At 44.5% G+C, this 22,971-nt stretch overlaps 2 non-coding genes across 2 annotated transcripts; one reads left to right on the plus strand and one right to left on the minus strand.

Annotated features, from left to right (window-relative positions):
• The first annotated feature begins 236 nt into the window (after positions 1-236).
• On the plus strand, positions 237-310 carry trnas-acu (transfer RNA serine (anticodon ACU)). The gene has a single exon. It is a non-coding gene; the product is annotated as a tRNA-Ser (tRNA).
• Positions 311-16,772: 16,462 nt separating this feature from the next.
• trnam-cau (transfer RNA methionine (anticodon CAU)) lies at positions 16,773-16,844 on the minus strand. Its single transcript has one exon. It is a non-coding gene; the product is annotated as a tRNA-Met (tRNA).
• Positions 16,845-22,971: the final 6,127 nt, after the last annotated feature.

Below are 22,971 nucleotides of genomic sequence, written 5' to 3' on the forward strand. Positions count from 1 at the left end.
TCCTCTACAGCCACAACAAACGATGTTTCACACAGAAGTGACGTACACCCCGGGTGTAGCCCATCGTCTTCCGAGACAGACGGTTGCCTATTACAATTACAACTACAGCAACAACTGCAAGAGCGAGTCAGAGGCTGGGAACACTGCCGTGACGAACTCAGCTCTTGACTCGCCAAAGCCTGCCCACTATCTACAAGGCCTTCCTCTGATTTCAATTGCATGCACATTCGGGATCTGGCTCTGTAGCTTAGTTGGTTAAAGCACCTGTCTACTAAACAGGAAATCCTGAGTTCAACTCCCAGCAGAGCCTTATTTCACAGTTGCAACATGCTTGAAAAGTTTCATTATCAACACTGACATCTGTGTCTTGTGAACTTTAATTCAAAATACTTGATGAATTTCAATCACATAAAAAAACAGCCTTTGTGAAGGATATGAGTTTGGAATGGCTGTTTCTCCTTGCACAGAATTTCAGTGCTAATACATCAAAGTTAACTTCTTTGACATCAATTTGTTCACAGTTCCATTCAACCTGGAAAACAGCTTGATATTAATCTCACTGAAGGAGAGTGTTTGTGTCATTATGTGTTGCTTTTAACCGAGACTGGGACATGAGGCAAGTGGGAGGGTTTATCTGAGGTTTGGAATATTTGTCAGTCAGGAACAAGAAAAATCAAAGGAACCAAATAAGAAAACCTAAGTCTCATGTGGTTACCGAGAAACGGTGAGAAGATATTAAACTTTGTTGTATTTAATACAACTGTGTGAACTTTGATCTTTGCGGCCTTTTATAAACAGTATTTGAAGGGTCTCAGTAAAAATGTTCAGTGTTGATGAGAGTGGGGTCTGGGTGAGCAGCTGCTTCATGTGACAGGGTCAGGACTGGATGCAGGAAGTTCTCTGACAGTCTCTCTCTGATGGGTTGAGTTGATTTTCAACTGGCAGCTGTTGCTGTTTTGATAATTCAAGTTCCCTCCACCTATTTTTTTGGACAGACAGTGCAGTATGAGGATGTAAAGGGTTAATGCTGAAAACAGTGGGATTAACCCCGCCCACAATCAGAGTGATGATGTAACAGTCACATGAGATGAGGTTTGGGAGGAGAGAGCAGCACCAAGGATGCTAGTTTCGGAGGCTTGATGAGTGTGTATATAGTATTGTGTAAATTAGAAAAGAGCTCTTAGTTCTTTCAGCAGGAAATGTGTCCAGAAAATATCACGAAACTCACAATTTCATTATTCAGGAGTTGGAACACAGGGATATTAACTCCAAGTGACAGTAGTGGTTTCATTTAACAAAAGAAAAGGAGAGAATAATATTGCTCATTGATTGAAATCCCCCAGTGAGGAGACAGTTAAACAGGTGATCTGTTGGGGCATCCTTCGATCCAAGGTTTCGGCAGCATTCAATCTCCCTTTTTGGTGAAATTCTCTGTTTTTTGCATCTTTTTTTAATCCAGCTTTTATGGACCAGTGAAAAAACTGAAAAAAGTGAACAGATCCATCCTTTCTTTTCTTCCTTCTTCCCATCAGATTCTCTTTTCTGTCCCAATTTAATCTGCTGTTTTATCCATTCCAATCATAATTCAACATTCCAATCTAATCTATTTGTTATTCCACAGTGTCTCTCCATGTGTTTTATTCTGTTGTATTCTCTCACAGTCTGTTTGATGATCAATTTTACATCTCACTCTCTGTTCTGGTGAAGATCAGAAGCAGTGTTATCTGTTTGCAACACCCGACAAGTCGGCCTGAGGCTGTGTCTCATCGATAATGTGGAGTTAGGAAGATAGGAACATAGGAGCAGGAGTCGGCCATTCAGCACATCGAGCCTGCCCCACCATTCAATATGATCATGGCTGATCATCCACTTCAATGCCCTTTTCCCCACACTTTCCTCATATTCCTTTATGTCACTTGTATTTAGAAATCTGTCAATCTCTGCTTTAAACATACTCAATGACTGAGCTTCCACAGCCCTCTGGGGTACAGAATTCCAAAGATTCACAACCCTCTGAGTAACAACATTTCTCCTCAAAACTGTCCGAAGTGGCATGCCCCTTATTTTGAAATTGCGTCCCCTGGTTCTCGACTCCCCAACCATGGGGAAACATCTTAGCTGCATCTACCCTGACTGTCCTTTAAATATTTTGTAGGTTTCAATGAGATCACCTCTCATTCTTCAAACTCCAGAGAATACAGCCCCAGTTTCCCCAATCTCTCTTCATAGGACAGTCCCACCATCCCAGGAACAAGTCTGATGAACCTTCTTTGCACTCTATCTATGGCAATAATATCCTTCCTAAGGCAAGGGGACCAAAACTGCACACAGTACTCCAAGTGCAGTCTCACCAAGGTTCTATACAATTGAAGCAAGAATTCACTACTCCTGTACTCAAATCCTCTTGTGATAAAGGCTAACATACTATTAGCCTTCCTAATTGCTTGCTGCACCTGAATGTTAGCTGTCAGTGACTTATTGCCATGGATACCAGGTCACCCTAATACTCTATACCTCAGTTAATAAAGGAAAGGATTCCATTTACCTGCTGAACCAGCTTATTGACCTGCACTGCTACTTCAGGGATCTGTGGACATTCACTCCAACGTCCCTCACTTCCTCTACACCGTTCAGTGTTCTCCCATTAATTGTGTATTCCTTTGCCTTTTTTGACGCCTGCTCTCGCTGTTCCCTGCTCTCCGAGTGAACTCTTGCTCCCTCTCTCTCCTGGGCTCTTTATGCTCCACTCTGCTCTCACTGTTTCCCGCTCTCTTAATGTATCAATATTTGTTTGTCTTGTGTTTAATTTAAAATATGGATTAACTGTATTTTACAATTGTAGGTTTTATTTGGTAATCCTGTGAAAGTTGTGGATTGGTATTCAATATTAAGCTCTGTGAAAATGATTGTGAATGAAAATATAACTTTCAATCTTATACATGGGCTGGTCTGCAAGCTCCAAGTCCTTCATTTTGTAGTCATGGCTTGATACTGTATCTTTCAGTCTTAATCTCTGTGGGATTTTTGAACTGGTATGTAATGCATAACTTGGTCTAACGTTCTGATGTACATTATTGGGATTCATAGGATCATAGGAAATAGGGGCATTAGGCCATTCAGCCCATCGAGCCTGCTCCAACATTCAAACAGATCGTGACTGATCATCTACCTCTACGCCATTTTCCCTGCCATCTCCATATCCCTTGATCTTGTTAGTATTGAGAAATCTATCGAATTCTGTCTTGAATATGTTCAATGATTGAGCCTCCACAGCCCTCTGGGATAAAGAATTCCACAGATTTCTCACCCTCTGAGTGAAGAAATTCCTGCTCATCTCAGTCTGCCCTTAATCTGAGACTGTGTCCCCTTGTTCTACACTCACTAGACAGAGGAAACATCCTATCCATATCTACCCTGTGACACCCTGGAAGAACTTTGTCTGTTTCAATGAGATCACCTCTCATTCTTCAAAACTCTAGAGAATTTAGGCCCAGTTTCTGCAGTCTCTCATCATAAGACAATCCCACCATCCCAGGGGATGAGACCGATGAATCTCTGTTTCACTCCCTCTGTGACAAGTCTATCCTTCCTTCGATAAGGAAACCAAAATTGTACAGAATACTCCAGGTGCGGTATCATCTAGACTTCATACATCTTTACTCATGTACTCAAATACGCTTTCAATGAAGCCAACATACCATTTGCCTTCCTAATTGCTTGCTGCACCTGCAGACTAGCTTTTTGTGTCTCATGAACAAGGACACCCAGGTGCCTTTGGACATCGACACTTCCCAGCCTCTCACCATTTAAGAAATACTCTGTCTTTCTGTTTATTCGACCAAAGTGGAGAACTTCACACTTATTCACATTATATTCCATCTGCCATGTTCTTGCCCATTCATTTAACCTGTCCAAATCCCCCTGAAGCCTCCTTGCATTCATTCTGTACCTTTCAATTCTGTAAATTTTGTCTGTTCTATTTCAGATTTTATATTTAAAATGTGACCATGGTGACAGAGTTTATTTAGATCTGATAGTGAGTTTGTTTTTGGACTGTGATTGATGTATCAACCTGTCAGCTGTACTGAATTGGAGTGAAATAGAAACAACTTCTGTCTCTCCTGCTGTTGTTTGACTGTTGGATTGAAAATGTGTCTCTCGACTTTGGGATCAGTGTCTGTCTGACTACTTCTTTTGTTTGTTCCAGTGGAACTGATGAGCTGGCAGTATCTCTTTGCTTTGGGAGTGATCCTGTACCGACTGTGTGTTGGAACGAGATCACTGCACTTTTCCTTGTGTCCAAGAATCACCACATCTATTCAGGTTCCGTCATGTATTTTCCTGCAGGAATGAAAGAACTGGTGAGGTAGAAGATACAAAAGCGATCAATGTAATCGTCCCAATAATAATCATTATGAACAATCACAAAATGAAAACCAAGAACACAAACAGTGTCAGTGTCTGCCTCCACTGCAGTACTGCAGTATTCAGCTTCTGTTTACCAAGTGTTTGCAATGGTTTTACAACAAGTTTGTGACATTCAGAAGCAACACAAGCCCTGCACTGCTCAATGACTGGGACTGTCCGATAGAGCAGTGACCTTTACACAGTCACATTTCTATTTCAACGGAAAACAAGCAGCCACTATTTAAAATGTGCCTTTCACACTTCTCACCTGGTGTCTGCAATAAATGCTCTTTGTCTAACTGTCCACATCGTTATTTTGCGGCTATTTTTCCCCCACTGTTCACAATCCAACAAACAGTGAGAGACTGGAACTAAAGCAGGAAAATTCCCTCTCCTTTGGGTGGTGAAATTGTCAGTGATTTTCAATAGTGATTTCTTCCCATTGTGTCTCCCTGAGCCTGTACAGACACTTTCCGAGAATGAACTCTCCCTTCCCCGTGTTCCCGGCTCACTCCATGTTCCGGGAGCAGCTCCTGCTCCACAGTGTCTGTTACAAACACTCCCCGACTCCCCCTCAACTTCCCACCACTCAATGCTAATCTCTGAGCACATCTGCGGACACGCTCCCAAAGCAGTGGCTGCTGGAAGCAGATGCTGCTGGTTCCCTTCCCCCGTGCCCGGGAAGTCTCCATTAGCAGCTGATTTAAAGCATCTTCCCCTGATTGAGTGAATGGCCTCACAGACTGTGTTGGGGAAAGGCTGCGCATGCGCTCCACTCCACTTTGTGACGTCTCACTGGGGGCGGGGCTGCATCGCGCGTGCGCAGATCCCTGCAGCAATTCAGCATTCAAACATCAATAGGAACTTTCCCCATTTCACCCTCATCAAAGTCCCAAAGAAAGTGAAGAGGGGCTTGGACTGGAGGGAGGGAGGGGCGGGGTAGGGGGAACCTAGAACCCAGAAAGCTGCCCACTTGCCCCATTTAGATGCTCAATTTGTGGTCATTCCCTGCAGGGGGTTTGTGATTATTGAGCCCCTCCTGGTAAAACAATCCGATAGAAAGAGGGGAGAAAGGAGGGAGCCGGTGTGTTTGCTGGGGCCTTGCAGAATTCATTTCAGCAGCAAAAGTCCCGGGTTATATTAACCCGAGTGAAACACGCTCTCAGTGAGAGGAAAACCGAACGGCCCTTTTCATCTTTTCATTGGAAACAAAGTAGAGCCGGAAGTGCGGCGAGCAGAGCAGACACACAAGCTCAATGACAGGAGAGCTCGGCCGTCCCTGAGTTTCAGCTCCCGGCTCTTCCATTTCCTCATCCACACTGTCTTTACTGTGGATGTTCAGGGGATCCTTGTCGGATCTGAGGACTGTATCCATTAAACATTCTGAGTCAGGAGATCCACACACTCTCTGTTATCAAGATTTATGGGCAGGAATGTTTCAAAACTTTGTCTCTTAAATTATTGTATTATTCACAGAACTAATGAGGCAATCGGTTCATTATTCAGGCCTTGAACTTGGTTTGGGTAGACCGAAATCTGAGAGGTTCAGCACCTTTCCACTTCTTCACTAATATAACTGATTTTTTGATGAAGTAACAGAAAAGGTTGATGAAGGGAAAGCAATGGATGTTGTCTATATGGATTTTAAGAAAGCGTTTGACAGACTACCACAGAAAAGGCTGGGTCACAAAACTGAGGTTCCAGGAATAGGAGGGTCAGTATCTGCTTGGGTTAAAAAATGGATGAAATATCAAGAAAAGCGAGTTGTGGTATTTGGTTGTTTTTCAGAATGGAAGATGGTGAACAGTGATGTCCACAAGGGTCAGTGTCAGGACCACCATATATAGAAATGACTTGAATATTGGAATCACAGAATCACAGAATTGTTACTGCCCAGAAAGAGGCCATTTGGCCCATCGTGTCTGCACTGACTCTCCAAATGAGCAATTCACCTCATGTCACTTCCCCGTCTTCTCCCCATAATCCTGCACATTCTTCCTTTTCAGATAACAGTCTAATTCCCCTTTGAATGCTTCAATTGAACCTGCCTCCATCACATTTTCAGGCAGTTCATACTTTAACCACTCGCTGTGTGAAAAAGTTTTTCCTCATGTCGCATTTGCTTCTTTTACCAATGACTTTAAATCTGTGCCCTCTCATTCTCGATCCTTTCACAAGTGGGAACAGTTTCTCCCTATCCAACCTGTCCACACCCCTCATCATTTTGAATACCACTATGAAATCTCCTCTTAGCCTTCTTTTCTCCAAGGAAAACAGTCCTAACTTCTCCAATCTATCTTCATAACTGAAGTTCCTCATCCCTGGAACCATTCCCATGAATCTTTTCCATAATCTCTGCAATGCCTTCACATCTTTCCGAAAGTGTGGCACCCAGAACTGGACGCAGTACTTCAGCTAAGGCTAGTGTCTTATACAAGTTCAACATGACCTCCTTGTTCTTGTACTCTATGCCTCTATCACTAAAGCCGAGGATACTGTATGCTTTATTAACCACTCTCTCAACCAATGACATATAACCCCAGTCCCACTGCTCCTGCACCCCCTTTAGAATTGTACCCTTTATTCTATATTGTCACTCCATGTTCTTCCTACCAAGATGAATCAATTCACATTTCTCTGCATTGAACTTCACCTGTCATCTGTCCTCCCATTCCACCAACTTGTCTATGCCCTTTTGAAGTTCTACACTATCATCCTTACAGTTCACAATGCTTCCAATTTTCGTGTCATCCATAAGCTTTGAAATTCTGCCCTGTACACCAAGGTCTAGGTCATTAATATATATCAGGAAAGGCAAGGGTCCCAACACTGACTCCTGGGGAACTCCACAACAAACATTCCTCTCGCCCGAAGAACATCCATTGATCACTACTCTTTGTTTCCTGTCAATCAGCCAATTCCATATCCATGTTACTACTGTCCCTTTTATTCCATGAGTTATAACTTTGCTCACAAGTCTGTTGTGTTGCATTGTATCAAACTCCTTTTGAAAGTCAATAAAAGCAAAATACTGCAGATGCTAGAAATCTGAAATATAAACAAAAAGTGCTGGAAATACTCAGCAGGTCTGGCAGCATCTGTGGAGAGAGAAACAGAGTTAATGTTTCAGGTCAGTGACCATTCAGATGCTGCCAGACCTTTTGAAAGTCCATGTACACCACATCAACAGCATTGCCCTCATCAGCCCTCTCTGTTACCTCATCAAAAAACTCCAGCAAGGCAGTTAAACATGATTTTCCCTGAAGAAATCCATGCTGTCTTTCCAGAATTAACCACATTTGTCCATGGGACTGTTAATTTTGTCCCGAATTATTCTTTCGAGAAGTTTTCCCACCACCGAAATTGAAATGACTGGGGAGTGAGACGAGGTGAGTTGCTTTAGCAGAGAGCCAACATGGGTTCGTCAGGCCGAATGGCCTCCTTCTGTGCTTTAGCCATTCTATGTTTGTATGATTCTAGCGACAACTGTTGGTGGAGAGGCAGTGATGCAGGAATGGGTTGACAGAAAGGTGAAAGTCTGGGCTGGTGTGTGTTTGCAGCATTTGCAGCTTGTGTTCGGGTTTGTGAATGAAGGTGATTTGGAAGCTGTGTTCCAAATTGAAGTGCTTATTGGAAGCAAGAAGTTGATGTCAATGAAGAATAAAACATGTTAAGATGAAGCGTGGTGTGATTGTGGATAGCAGTAAATATTGTGTTGGTGAATTATTTGTGTTAATAAACTTCCACTGCACCCTCTGCTGCAGGCTGCTGTTTATATCCAGCTGTGTATTAGTGCTGTGTGTTAACTAGATAAATGTTTGTTTCAACGCTGTTTATAAAGCAATAGCATTGCACTCAAACAGTCCCAGACATAGCAACACACGTACAAAAGCAAAATACTGCAGATGCTGGAAATCTGAAACATAAACAGAAAATGCTTGAAATAGTCAGCAGGTCTGGCAGCATCTGTGGAGAGAGAAACAAAGTTAATGTGAGCTAAGGAAACTGACCTGAACTGTTAACTGTTTTTCTCTGCACAGATGCTGCCAGACGTACTGAACATTTCCAGCATTTTCTGTTTTTATTACAGCAACACCTTTGATCAGCAGTAGCGGTGATAGTGCGAGCCAGGGGGCAGCCGGGAAGGTACGTTTCACTATAAAGTACTTACCTGGCAATTCGGCGGACGCGGACACGGGGACTGCTGGGTAAGTGAACTTATATATTCGGGCAGTGGCTAAACCCGAAACACTACATGTGTAGTGTCTCCCACCCATCCTCCTCCTCCAACCAAAAAAAAGGACTCTTGTATGGAGGGTTTAGTAAGGTAAGGTTTTCCTTTATATTTTTTTATTCTCTGTTGTCAATTTCGAGCAGAGGGGATGGAAGCTAGGGCAGTTGCATGCTCCTCTTGCAGGATGTGGGAGGTAAGGGTCACCACTTGTGTCCCTGCTGACTTCACCTGTGAGAAGTGCACCCAACTCCAGCTCCTCACAGACCGCGTTAGGGAACTGGAGCTGGAGCTGGATGAACTTCGGATCATGCGGGAGGCAGAGGGGATGATAGAGAGCAGTTATAGGGAAGTACTGACACCTAAGTCACAGGATCAAGGTAGCTGGGTGACCGTCAGGGGAGGGAAAGGGAATAGGCGCACAGTGCAGGGATCCCCTGTGGTTGGCGGGGGGGGGACCTACCAGGGGAAAGCCACAGCGGCCAGGTCTCTGGCACTGAGCCTGGCTCTGTGGCTCAGAAGGGAAGGGTGGAGAATAGGAGAGCGATAGTGATAGGAGATTCAATGGTTAGAGGAACAGACAGGAGATTCTGTGGTCGCGAACGAGACTCCCGGATGGTATGTTGCCTCCCGGGTGCCAGGGTTAGGGATATCTCGGATCGAGTCTACAGGATTCTTAAGGGGGAGGGGGAGCAGCCAGAAGTCGTGGTACATATCGGTACCAATGACATAGCTCAGAGAAGGGATGAGGACCTGAAAAGCAAATATAGGAGTTCGGTTGGAAGGTAAAAGGCAGGACGAGCAGAGTAGTAATCTCAGGATTGATACCGGTGCCACGTGCTAGTGAGGATAGAAACAGAGAGCGAGTGCAGCTGAACACGTGGCTACAGAGCTGGTGTAGGAGGGAGGGCTTCAGTTATGTGGATCATTGGGATACCTTCTGGGGAAGGTGGGACCTGTACAAGAAGAACGGGTTGCATCTGAACTGGAGGGGCAGCAATATCCTGGGCGGGAGGTTTGCTAGAGCTCTTCGGGAGGGTTTTAACTAGTTTGGCAGGGGGATGGGAACCGGAGCTATGGATAAGTGGATGGGGTAGCTGTTGATCAGGCAGATACTGAGTGCAGAGAGTCTGTGAGGAAGGTTAGACAGTTGACAGGGCAAAGTTTCAGCCAGTATGATGGGTTGAAGTGTGTCTATTTTAATGCAAGAAGTGTCAGGAATAAGGGTGATTAACGTAGAGCATGGATCAGTACTTCGAGCTACGATGTTGTGGCCATTACGGACACTTGGAGATCACAAGGGCAGGAATGGATGTTGGATGTTCCGGGGTTTAGATGTTTCAAAAGGAATAGGGAGGGAGGTAAAAGAGGTGGGGGAGTGACATTGTTAATCAGGGATCGTATCACAGCTGCAGAAAGGGAGGTCATCGAGGAGGGTTTGTCCACTGAGTCATTATGGGTGGAAATCAGAAACAGGAAAGGAGCAGTCACTTTATTGGGAGTTTTCTATAGACCCCCCAATAGCAACAGAGACACGGAGGAACAGATTGGGAGGCAGATTTTGGAAAGGTGCAGAAGTAACAGGGTTGTTGTCATGGGTGACTTCAACGTCCCTAATATTGATTGGAACCTCCTTAGTGCAAATAGTTTGGATGGAGCAGTTTTTGTCAGGTGTGTCCAGGAAGGTTTCCTGACTCAATATGTAGATAAGCCGACGAGAGGGGAGGCTATGTTGGATTTGGTGCTTGGCAACGAACGAGGCCAGGTGGCAGATCTCTTGGCGGGAGAACATTTCGGTGATAGTGATCACAACTCCCTGACCATTACTATCGTCATGGAGAGGGACAGGAGCAGACGGGATGGGAAAATATTTAATTGGGGGAGGGGGAATTACAATGCTATTAGTCAGGAATTGGGGTGCATAAATTGGGAACAGATGTTCTCAGGGAAATGCATGACAGAAATGTGGAGTTTGTTCAGGGAGCACTTGCTGCGACTGCTGGATAGGTTTGTCCTGATGAGGCAAGGAAGGGATGGCAGGGTGAAGGAACCTTGGATGACAAGAAATGTGGAACAGCTAGTCAAGAGGAAGAAGGAAGCTTACTTAAGGTTGAGGAAGCAAGGATCAGACAGGGCTCTAGAGGGTTACAAGGTAGCCAGGAAGGAACTGAAGAATGGACTTAGGAGAGCTAGAAGGGGACATGAAAAAGTATTGGCGGGTAGGATTAAGGAAAATCCCAATGCGTTCGACAATTATGTGAGGAACAAGAGGATGGCCAGAGTGAGGGTAGGGCCGATCAGGGATAGTGGAGGGAACTTGTGCCTGGAGTCGGAGGAGGTAGGGGAGGTCCTAAATGAATACTTTGCTTCAGTATTCACTAGTGAGAGGGACCTGGTCGTTTGTGATGACAGCGTGAAACAGGCTGATATGCTCGAACAGGTTGATGTTAAGAGGGAGGATGTGCTGGAAATTTTGAAAGACATGAGGGCAGATAAGTCCCTGGGGCCAGACGGGATATACCCAAGGATATTAAGGGAAGCAAGGGAAGAGATTGCCGCGCCTTTGGCGATGATCTTTGCGTCCTCACTGTCCACTGGAGTAGTACCAGATGATTGGAGGGTGGCAAATGTTATTCCCTTGTTCAAGAAAGGGAATAGGGATAACCCTGGGAATTACAGACCAGTCAGTCTTATGTCGGTAGTGGGCAAATTATTGGAGAGGATTCTGAGAGACAGGATTTATGATTAGTTGGAAAAGCATAGTTTGATTAGAGACAGTCAGCATGGCTTTGTGAGGGGCAGGTCATGCCTCACAAGCCTTACTGAATTCTTTGAAGATGTGACAAAACACATTGATGAAGGAAGAGCAGTGGATGTGGTGTATATGGATTTCAGCAAGGCGTTTAATAAGGTTCCCCATGGTAGGCTCGTTCAGAAAGTAAGGAGGCATGGGATACAGGGAAAGTTGGCTGTCTGGATACAGAATTGGCTGGCCCATAGAAGACAGAGGGTGGTAGTAGATGGAAAGTATTCAGCCTGGAGCTCGGTGACCAGTGGTGTTCCGCAGGGATCTGTTCTGGGACCTCTGCTCTTTGTGATTTTTATAAATGACTTGGATGAGGAAGTGGAAGTCTGGGTTAGCAATTTTGCCGATAACACGAAGGTTGCTGGAGTTGTGGATAGTGTGGAAGGCTGTTGTAGGTTGCAACGGGACATTGACACGATGCAGAGCTGGGCTGAGAAGTGGCAGATGGAGTTCAACCTAGAAAAGTGTGAAGTGATTCATTTTGGAAGGTCGAATTTGAATGCAGAATACAGGCTAAAAGACAGGATTCTTGGTAATGTGGAGGAACAGAGGGATCTTGGGGCCCATGTCCATAGATCGCTCAAAGCTGCCACCCAAATTGATAGGGTTGTTAAGAAGGCGTATGGTGTGTTGGCTTTCATTAACAGGGGGATTGAGTTTAAGAGCCGCGAGGTTATGCTGCAGCTCTATAAAGCCTTGGTTAGACCTGACTTGGAATATTGTGTTCAGTTCTGGTCGTCTCATTATAGGAAAGATGTGGAAGCTTTAGAGAGGGTGCAGAGGAGATTTATCAGGATGCTGCCTGGACTGGAGGGCATGTCCGACGAAGAAAGATTGAGGGAGCTTGGGCTTTTCCCATTGGAACGAAGAAGGATGAGAGGTGACTTGATAGAGGGTTACAAGATGATGAGAGGCATAGATAGAGTGGATAGCCAGAGACTTTTTCCCAGGGTGGAAAGGGCTATCACCAGGGGGCATAATTTTAAGGTGATAGAGGAAGGTTTCGGGGAGATGTCAGAGGTAGGTTCTTTACACAGAGAGTGGTGGGTGCGTGGAATGCACTGCCAGTGGTGGTAGTAGAAGCAGATACATTAGGGACATTTAAGCGTCTCTTGGATAGGTACATGGATGATAGTAGAATGAAGGGTATGTAGGTAGTTTTGATCTGAGAGTAGGTTAAAGGTTCGGCACAACATCGTGGGCCGAAGGGCCTGTACTGTGCTGTACGTTCTATGTTCTATCTTCTATAACACAGGTGATGGGAGGCTCAGCCTGGCTACGCAATGTTACAAGGACGCTGAGTAACACCATCGACAACGGGACAGAGAGAAAAACACACAGAAAACTAATAGACTGTGAGGAAGCAAAAGTGAGGAACGGAGAGAGAGAGACAGACAACGAAACTGAGATGGAGAAACAAGGCATTTGTATGATTGTGTTCTCCCTGTTGTGTAAAGATGTCCCCTGTTGTTGTGTAAAGGTTTTCCCTGTTATTGTTTTATTTTCTGTTACTGAGCGTCTCCTCACTGTGACCATTTGTCCTGCTTTTATTGTGGCCAACATCACCATCTGGTGGTGGAGAGGAGGCTCTGCAGGAAGGGGTTGACAAAGTGGGAGAGACTCGGCTGGTCCGTGTTTGCAGCTTGTGTTCGTGAGAGCACAAGTGATTTGTTACTGATTGATGTGTTCACGAGAAGGAGAAAGCTGATCGCAATCGAGCGCATCTTGTAATTATAGGGAAACACTTGATGTTTTGAAAGTGAACTGTTTGTGTTACTACCAAACATAAATAGCAAAGAATGGCTTCGATCCATCGACCTCTGAGTTGTGGGCCCAGCACGCTTCCGCTGCGCCTCTCTGCTAACTGTTGGTTTAAATTTTAGCTGCCCGTTAGTGAAATATGTTCATTTCCCCAATGTTTTTATCAAAATAGGATTGTGTGCGGATTTCTCAAGAATCCCGGACTCAGCAACACACGTGCTGACGGACTCACCCTCACTGCACAATGACACAAAGACACAGAGTAACAGCACCGACAATGAGGCAGGCAGAGAAAGACACACAGAAAACCAGGAAGATATTATCAGGACCCAGAAGGGAACAGACAGAGAAAGACACACAGAAAACCGGGTAGAGATTATCAGGGCTCAGAAAGGAACAGACAGAGAAAGGTACTGAGCAAACCAGCAAGAGACAGCGAAAGACTGATGATTTATGTAATTGTGTTCTATGTAGTGTAAAGATGTTCCCTGTGTTCTTTTAAAGATATTTCCTGCTGTGTAATATGTTCTCTGTTGTGTAACTATATTCGCTGTTGTGCAAAGATGTTCTCTGTTATTGTGTAAAATGGTTCCCTGTTGGGTAAAGATCTTCTCAGTTGTGTAAATATGATCCGTCTTGTGTAAAAGTGTTCCGGGTTGTTTAAATATGTTCCCTGCTCTGTAATGTAGAGCTGAGTCTGCACTAATGGAATTGCTACAGTATCTTCCAGTCTGATACTGTATGAGGGCTGGAATGTGATCCAACGCACAGTCTATACAAACTAAATTGCTATTGTATCTTTTAGTTTCACAATCCGGGGGAGTTTTAAACTGAAATCTCAGTTTGTATCTCAGGTTATACTATCTTTCAGATTCTCTCAATCTGATATCACACTTGAGATTTAGACTTAAGAAAGGATGTACTGGCATTGGAGGAGTTCAAAAGAGATTCACTCAGTTGATTCCTGAGATGAAGGGGTTGACTTATCAAGAATGGCTAAACAGGTTATTCATTCGTGTTTAGAAGAATGAGGGGTGATCTTTTTGAAACGTACAAGATTCTGAGGGTGCTAAACAGGGTGAAGAAGGGTCTCTGACCTGAAACATTAACTCTGCTTCTCTCTTCACAGATGCTGCCAGACCTGCTGAGTATTTCCAACATTTCTTGTTTTTATTAACAGGGAAGATGCTGAGAAAATGTTTCCACTCGTGGGGGAATCTCAAACTAGGCGACATAGTTACAGAATAAGGGGACACTCATTCAAAACTGAGATGCAAAGGAATTTCTTCTCTCAGAGGGTAGTGAATGTCTGGAATTCTCTACCCCAGACAGTATTGGAGGCTAAATCACTGAAAGTATTTAAAGAGGATGTAAATAGATTTTTGAAATATTGGAGAGTTGAGGGCTATGAAGAGCTGGCATGAAAGAGGAGTTGAGGTCTGGGGCAGATCAGCCATGATCTTACTGAATGGCGAGGCAGGCTTGATGGGCCGAATGGCCTACTCCTGCTCCGATTTCTTCTGTTCTTATGTTATGTTATATCTAATGTATATGTCAGGATGCACTAATGGGAATTGATACTGAAACTTATAAACTCATAATGTGTGTAAATATTGGGCTGATATTTAACTTGAATCTCAGAGTACATTATTGTGGTTAATTCTGTAAGTTTGAAAAGGGAACTCTGTGCCATAATGAAAACAAATACTCAGCAGGTCAGGCAACATCTGTACAGAGAGAAGCAAAGTTAACGTTTCAGGTCAGTGACCTTTCAGATTCTGTCAGACCTTTTGAAAGTCCATGTACACCACATCAACAGCATTGCCCTCATCAACCCTCTCTGTTACCTCATCAAAAAATTCCTGCAGGACAGTTAAACATGATTTTCCCTTAAGAAATCCATGCTGGCTTTCCTGAATTAACCCACATTTGTCCATGGGACTATTAATTTTGTCCCAAATTATTAGTTCGAGAAGTTTTCCCACCTCCAACATTGAACTGACTGGGGAGTGAAATGAGGTGAGTTGCTCTAACAGAGAGCCAGCACGGGTTCGACAGGCTGAATGGCCTCCTTCTGTGCTCTAGCCATTCTATGATTGTATGATTCGAACAACAACTGTTGGTGGAGAGGCAGTGATGCAGGAATGGGTTGACAGAAAGGGGAAAGTCTGGGCTGGTGTGTGTTCGAGTTTGTGAATTAAGGTGATTTGGAAGCTGTGTTCCAAATTGAAGTGTTTACTGGAAGGAAGAAGTTGATGTAAATAAAGAGTAAAATGTGTTAAGATGAAGCGTGGTGTGATTGGGGATAGCAGTAAATATAGTGCTGGTGAATTATTTGTGTTAATAAACTTCCACTGCGCCCTCTGCTGCAGGCTGCTGTTTATATCCAGCTGTGTATTAGTGCTGTGTGTTAGCGAGATAAATGTTTGTTTCAACGCTGTTTATAAAGCAAAAGCATTGCACTCAAACAGCCCCAGACATAGCAACACACATACAAAAGCAAAATACTGCAGATGCTGGAAATCTGAAACATGAACAGAAAATGCTTGAAATAGTCAGCAGGTCTGGCAGCATCTGTGGAGAGAGAACAAAGTTAATGTGAGCTAACGAAACAGACATGAACTGTTCACTGTTTCTCTCTGCACAGATGCTGCCAGACCTACTGAGCATTTCCAGTATTTTCTGTTTTTATTACAGCAACACAGGTGTTGGGAGGCTCAGCCTGGCTACACGATGTTACAAGGACGCGGAGTAACACCATCGACAACGGGACAGAGAGAAAAACACACAGAAACCTATGGACTGTCAGGAAGCAAAAGTGAGGGACAGAGAGACAACGAGACTGAGATGGAGAAACAAGGCATTTGTATGATTGTATTCTCCCTGTTGTCTAAAGGTATTTCGTGGTGTGTAAATATGTTTTCTGTTGTGTAAAGATGTACCCTGTTGTTGTGTAAAGGTTTCCCCTGTTATTGTTTTATTTTCTGTTACTGACCGTCTCCTCACTGTGACCATTTGTCCTGGTTTTATTGTGGCCAACATCACCATCTGGTGGTGGAGAGGAGGCTCTGCAGGAAGGGGGTTGACAAAGTGGGAGAGACTCGGCTGGTCCGTGTTTGCAGCCTGTGTTCGTGTGAGCAAAAGTGATTTGTTGCTGATTGATGTGTTCACCAGAAGGAAGAAGCTGATTGCAATCGAGTGCCTTTGGAAGCATCTTGTTATTATGGGTAAATACTTGATGTTTTGAAAGTGAACTGTTTGTGTTATTTCCCCAATGTTTTTATAAAAATAGGATTGCAGTCGGATTTCTCAAAAATCCCGGACTCAGCAACACACGCGCTGACGGACTCACCCTCACTGCACAAGGACACTGAGTAACAGCACGAACAATGAGGCAGGCAGAGAAAGACACACAGAAAACCAGGAAGAGATTATCAGGACACAGAAAGGAACAGACAGAGAAAAGTACTGAGCAAACAAGCTGATCGCAATCGAGCGCATCTTGCAATTATAGGGAAACACTTGATGTTTTGAAAGTGAACTGTTTGTATTATTACCGAAGATAAATAGCAGAGAATGGTTTCGATCCATCGACCTCTGGGTTATGGGCCCAGCACGCTTCCGCTGCGCCACTCTGCTAACTGCTGGCTTAAATTTTAGCTGCCCGTTAGTGAAATATGTTCATTTCCCCAATGTTTTTTATCAAAATAGGATTGTGTACGGATTTCTCAAGAATCCCGGACTCAGCAACACACGTGCTGACGGACTCACCCTCACTGCACAATGACACAAGGACACAGAGTAACAGCACCGACAATGAGGCAGGACTCAGAAATGAACAGACAGAGAAAGGTACTGAGCAAACCAGCAAGAGACAGCGAGAGACTGATGAACACCACTTGGAGGGAGCACTGAGGGTGGCAAGGGCACAGAATGTAGTCTGGCTGGGGGATTTCAATGTCTATCACCATGAGTGGCTCGCTAGCACCACTACTGACCATGCTGGCCGAGTCCTAACGGAGATAGCTGCTCGATTGGGTCTGCAGTAGGTGGTGAGGGAACTAACAAGAGGGAAAAACATACTTGACCTCATCCTCACCAATCTGCCTGCCGCAGATGCATCTGTCCATGACAGTATTGGTAGGAGTGACCACTGCACAGTCCTTGTGGAGATGAAGTCCTGTCTTCACATTGAGGATACCCTCTATCGTGTTGTGTGCCACTACCACTGTGCTAAATGGGATAGATTTTGAACAGATCTAGCAATGTATAACTGGGCATCCATGAGGTGCTGTGGACCATTAGCAGCAGCAGAATTGCAGTCAACCACATTCTATAACCTCATGGCCCGGCATATTCCCCCACTCTAACATTACCAACAAGCTGGGGGATCAACCCTAATTCAATGAAGAGTGCAGGAGGGCATGCCAGGAGCAGCACCAGGCATATCTTGAAATGAGGCGTCAGCCTGATGAAGCTACAGCCCAGGACTATTTTCATGCCAAACAGCAGAAGCAGCATGTAATAGACAGGGCTAAGTGATCCCACAACCAACGGATCAGATCTACACCCTGCCACATCCAATGATGAATGGTGGTGGACAATTAAACAACCAACAGGAGGAGGTGGCTCCACAAATATCCCCAACCTCAATGATGGGGGAGCCCAGCACATCAGTGCAAAAGACAAGGATGAAGAATTTGAAACAATCTGCAGCCAGAAGTGCTGGGTTGATGATCCATCTCGGCCTCCTTCTGAAGTCCCCAGCATCACAGATGCCAGTCTTCAGCCAATTCGATTCACTCAACGTGATATCAAGAAACGACTGAAGGCACTGGATACAGCAAAGGCTACAGGCACTGACAATATTCCGGCAATAGTACTGAAGACCTGTGCTCCAGAACTTGCCGCACCCCTAGCCAAGCTGTTCCAGTACAGCGACAATACTGGCATCTACCCGGCAATGTGGAAAATTGCCCAGGTATGTCCTGTACACAAATAGCAGGACAAATCCAACCCAGCCAATTACTGCCTCATCAGTCTACTCTCAATCATCAGTATAGTGATGGAAGATGTCATCGACGGGGCACTTGCTTTGCAATAACCTGTTCAGTGACGCTCAGTTGGGTTCCGCCAGGGCCATTCAGCTGCTGACGTCATTACAGCCTTGGTTCAAACAAGGACAAAAGAGCTGAACTCAAGAGGTGCGGTGAGAGTGTCTGCCCTTGACATCAAGGTAGCATTTGACTGAGTATGGCATCAAGGAGCCAGAGCAAAACTGGAGTCAATGGGAATCAAGAGGAAAACTCTCCACTGGTTGGAATCGTACCTAGCACAAAGGAAAATGGTTGTGATTGTTGGAGGTCAATCATCTCAGCTCCAGGACATTACTGCTGGAGTTCCTCAGGGTAGTATCCTCGGCCCAACCTTCTTCACTACTTCATCAGTGACCTTCCTTCAATCATAAGGTCAGAAGTGGGGATGTTCACTGATGATTGCAAAATTTAGCACCATTCGCGACTCCTCAGATACTGAAGAGGTCCATGTAGAAATGCAGCAAGACCTGGACAATATCCAGGCTTGGGCTGATAAGTGGCAAGTAACATTCACGCCACACAAGTACCAGGCAATGACCATCTCGAACTAGAGAGAATCTAACGATCTCCCATTTACATTCAACGGCATTACGATCGCTGAATCCCCCACTATCAACTTCCTGGGGGTTCCCATTGACCAGAAACTGAACTGGAGTAGCCTTATAAATAGTGTGACGACATGAGCTGGTCAGAGGATAGGAAGCATGCGGTGAGTAATTCACCTCCTGACTCCCCAAGCCTGTCCACCATTTACAAGGCACAAGTCTGGAGTGTGATGGAATACTATCCACTTGCCTGGATGGGTGCAGCTCCAACAACATTCAAGAAGCTCGACACCATCCAGGACAAAGCAACACGCTTGATTGGCACCACGTCCACAACATTCACTCCCTTCACCACTGACGAACAGTGGCAGCAGTGTGTACCATCTGCAAGATGCACTGCAACAATGCACCAAGGCTACTCAGGCAGCACCTTCCAAACCTACATCCTCTACTGCCTAGAAGGAGAAGGACAGCAGATGCATGGGAACACCACCACCTGAAAGTTCTCCTCCAAGCTACACATCATCCTGACTTGGAACGATATCGCCATTCCTTCACTGTCGCTGGGTTAAAATCCTGGAACTCCCTTCCTAATAGCACTGTGGGTGTACCTACCCCACATGGACAGCAGTGGTTCAAGAAGGAAGCTCACCACCACCTTCTCATGGGAAATTAGGGATGGACTATAAATGCTGGCCTGGCTGGCGACGTCCACATCCCATGAAACAAATAATTAAATACAATAACAGCTCATCTCAATTCCTAGTATTTCTAAATCCCACCAGTCCAACATAAGCTGAACAATTATTGCATGTTGTGATTGATGGTCTGGTCTGTAAACTGCACTGTATCACAGATTGCTGACATTTGCTAACTGGAAGTGAGAACTGCAAAATCGGGACAGTAGTTCACATAGTCTGTCAGTGTGAAAGAATCAGGCAATGTGAAGTAATAGAATTTGTCTGTAAATGTTACACTCATATTGCTTTATATTTTTATATTGAAAATAAAAGTAATCATTTCGTGAAAATAGTGACATGTTGTCCAAACTTTGGTAGCCAGTTGTTTTCGTCTTGCACTCAGCAGGGCAATCCACAAGAATACCAATTTAAAGGAAAACAACAACTTTCTTCTGTATGAGAAGAGAGTGCTGATTGGTTGGCAAGTGAACTCTGATTGGTCGAGGCATTGCCATTCAGAATGCACCACTTTATGGTAACTGACAGATAACTGCCCAGCTTTGTTTGAAATTTAAACCAGGCAGCTTGACTCTGATTGGTCAAGGCATTGCCCTGTGGAATGAGCCAGTGAATGGCTGTCACTTATTTTGTTCAGCTGAAACTGGCACAATATGTGTGCATGTTCTTTCTGTCTGCAAAGAACAGGGCCCTGTGTATTAATATACGTAGCTTACAGTACACACCAATGCACCACACTGCGAGCCCTACTGACAGTCTTAAATCAGTTGTCAGTGTAATTCTTAGCATACTGAGAATTATTTAGCAAATGTTGTCCTATTGTGGAATCACATCTCATGTTGGATACTGTGTTTTGAGTTTTGCAAGCACGGGTTGGTTGGGTAGGGCCCATTGCGAACAGCGGAAGGGACATGTTATTTGATACAATCCGCCAGTTTTGGGATGTACGGTCTAGAAACCTAGCATCACACTGGTATTGAAATTCATATATCACGTTACTTATTTGTGTGATAGGCAGGACGTCTCTTTTGCTTGACAGCAGCATCCTGTTAGTGGCGAACACCACACTTGTTGCTCCTGCATAGTAACAGCAGGAAACAGCGAGCTTCACCTGTTACTCAAATACTGGGGATATATTACCCTTCCAGGGTAATTTGAGGGAAACTGGGCACTTTTCAGGGCTCAAAATGACGTCCTTCAGCCCATTTATAAGTTTGTGTGATATACAGATATAAATGATCTGATCAGTGTAGCCATTGTAATGCAGGATGTCTTTGATTCGCCCTATTTCAGCATCAAGCTTGCATGGTGAGCAAATGGCTCAGCCCTATTTATGAGGTTTTCGATAAGACTCCGTGGTTATGGAGGGAGGGAGGGAGGGAGGTGGTTACGGAGGGAGGGAGGTGGTTACGGACGGAGGGAGGGAGGTGGTTACGGAGGGAGGAAGGAGGTTGGGACAGGTGAGAACACATCAGGATTTAGAAACAAGGATGAGTATTTTGAAATAAAAACAAGAAATGCTGGAACCACTCAGCAGGTCTGAGGATTTTGAGGTTGAGTTGTTGCTGGACCAGGAGCCAATGTCGGTCAGTGATTGGTTGCCGAAAAGGGAAATCTTATAGCTCATGGAACTGCAAGAATCCCAACGCGTGCATTGACCTGGGAAGGTAGGTTTGCGATAGACCGTGGTAGAAAACCCCTTAGCAGATTTCTCAAGTAGTACATCAAGGAAAGGGAACTCATTTGACTGCTCCATTCCAAAGGTGAATTTGAGTGTAGGATGGAGCCCATGAAGACGTGCAAGGAAATTATTTCATGCAGCTGTGGGTTCAAATATAGCAAACGTATCATCTCCATATTGGAAATATGCAAGAGGTCGGAGGTTAGGTGTCATTCCCTTAAAAACAGGTTTGTCATGGAATCCAACAAAGATGTTTGTGAGAGCTGGGCCTCGAGGGGATCCCATGGCAACACCAGCGATACATGGTGTCAATAAAACTGAACTCAACTGTGCAAGTTGCCGAGTTCATAAGTTCAATGAATACGGATTCACACAATTGTGACGGGTCGAGATTGCCATGATATAGCACTGCAGTGCAAATATCTATGGCTTCCTTAAGTGGTACATTGTTGAATCGGCTAGCAATGTCAAATGAACACATGGACACGGCATTGCTATCGATATGCAAGTCCTGTATGGTCTTCACAAATGTGAAGGAATCCTTCACTGTGTATCTGGAGAACTTGCTCAAAAACTGGTTGTAACAATTTGCCCAACCATTTGGCAAATTCATTTCAGGATACTATTTACATTGCTTCAAATAAAGAAAACACAACGACACAAAGAATTGAGCACAACGCTGAAAGTTTCACAGCAAATAGTCAAATGGGAAAAGGATGAAATACAGTAAGAAAAAGCCTAAAATACTGAAAACACTCAGCCAGTCCAGAAACAACTGTGGAGAAGAGAAGCTCGGGTTAATGGTCCAGTTCTGTGACCCTTCTATAGACCTGAAACATTGCTCCTACCTTCCTCTCTCCACAGATACTACTGGAACTGCTGAGTGTTTCCAGAATCTTCTGTTATTATTCAGATTTCCAGTGTGCAGTATTTCTCTTTTTGAAAATAAAATATTCCCTGAGAGGAATGGAACTTTACATAAAAAATAGGAGTGGGCCATTTGGCCCATCGAAATAGCTCTGCCATTCAATAAGATCACAGCTGATCTCCTACATCAACTCCATCTTACCACACTAGCACAGATCCCTTGATTCCCTTAGTATCCAAAAACCTATCAATCTCTCTCTTGGATATACCCAATGATTGAGCATCCACAGCTCTAGAGTCATAGAGAGATACAGCACTGAAACAGGCCCTTCAGCCCACCGAGTCTGTGCCGACCAACAATCACCCATTTATACTAATACTACATTCATCCCATATTCCCTACCACATTCCCACCATTCTCCTACCACCTATCTACACTAGGGGCAATTTACAATGGCCAATTTACCTATCAACCTGCAAGTCTTTGGCTGTGGGAGGAAACTGGAGCACCCGGCGGAAACCCACGCGGTCACAGAGAGAACTTGCAAACTCTGCACAGGCAATACCCTGAACGGAACCGAGGTCACTGGAGCTGTGAGGCCGCGGTGCTAACCACCGTGCGTAGAGAATTCCAAAGATTCACAATGCTTTGAGTGTAAAAAAATTCTCCTCTTCTCAGTCCTAAATTATTGAGCCATTTATACTGAGACTGTGATCCCTAGTTCAAGATTCCCCAGCCAGAGGAAACATCCTCCCAGCATTTACCCTGTTAAATCCCTTAAGATTTTTAGGTGCCAGTAAGATTACCTCTCACTCTTCGAAATTCTGAGGAATATTTTTTTTTATTTCCAAAATATACTTTATTCATAAAAATCTGTA

The sequence above is a fragment of the Heterodontus francisci genome, unplaced genomic scaffold, assembly GCF_036365525.1.
Source record: "Heterodontus francisci isolate sHetFra1 unplaced genomic scaffold, sHetFra1.hap1 HAP1_SCAFFOLD_255, whole genome shotgun sequence".
In the NCBI taxonomy this organism is placed as follows: domain Eukaryota; kingdom Metazoa; phylum Chordata; class Chondrichthyes; order Heterodontiformes; family Heterodontidae; genus Heterodontus; species Heterodontus francisci.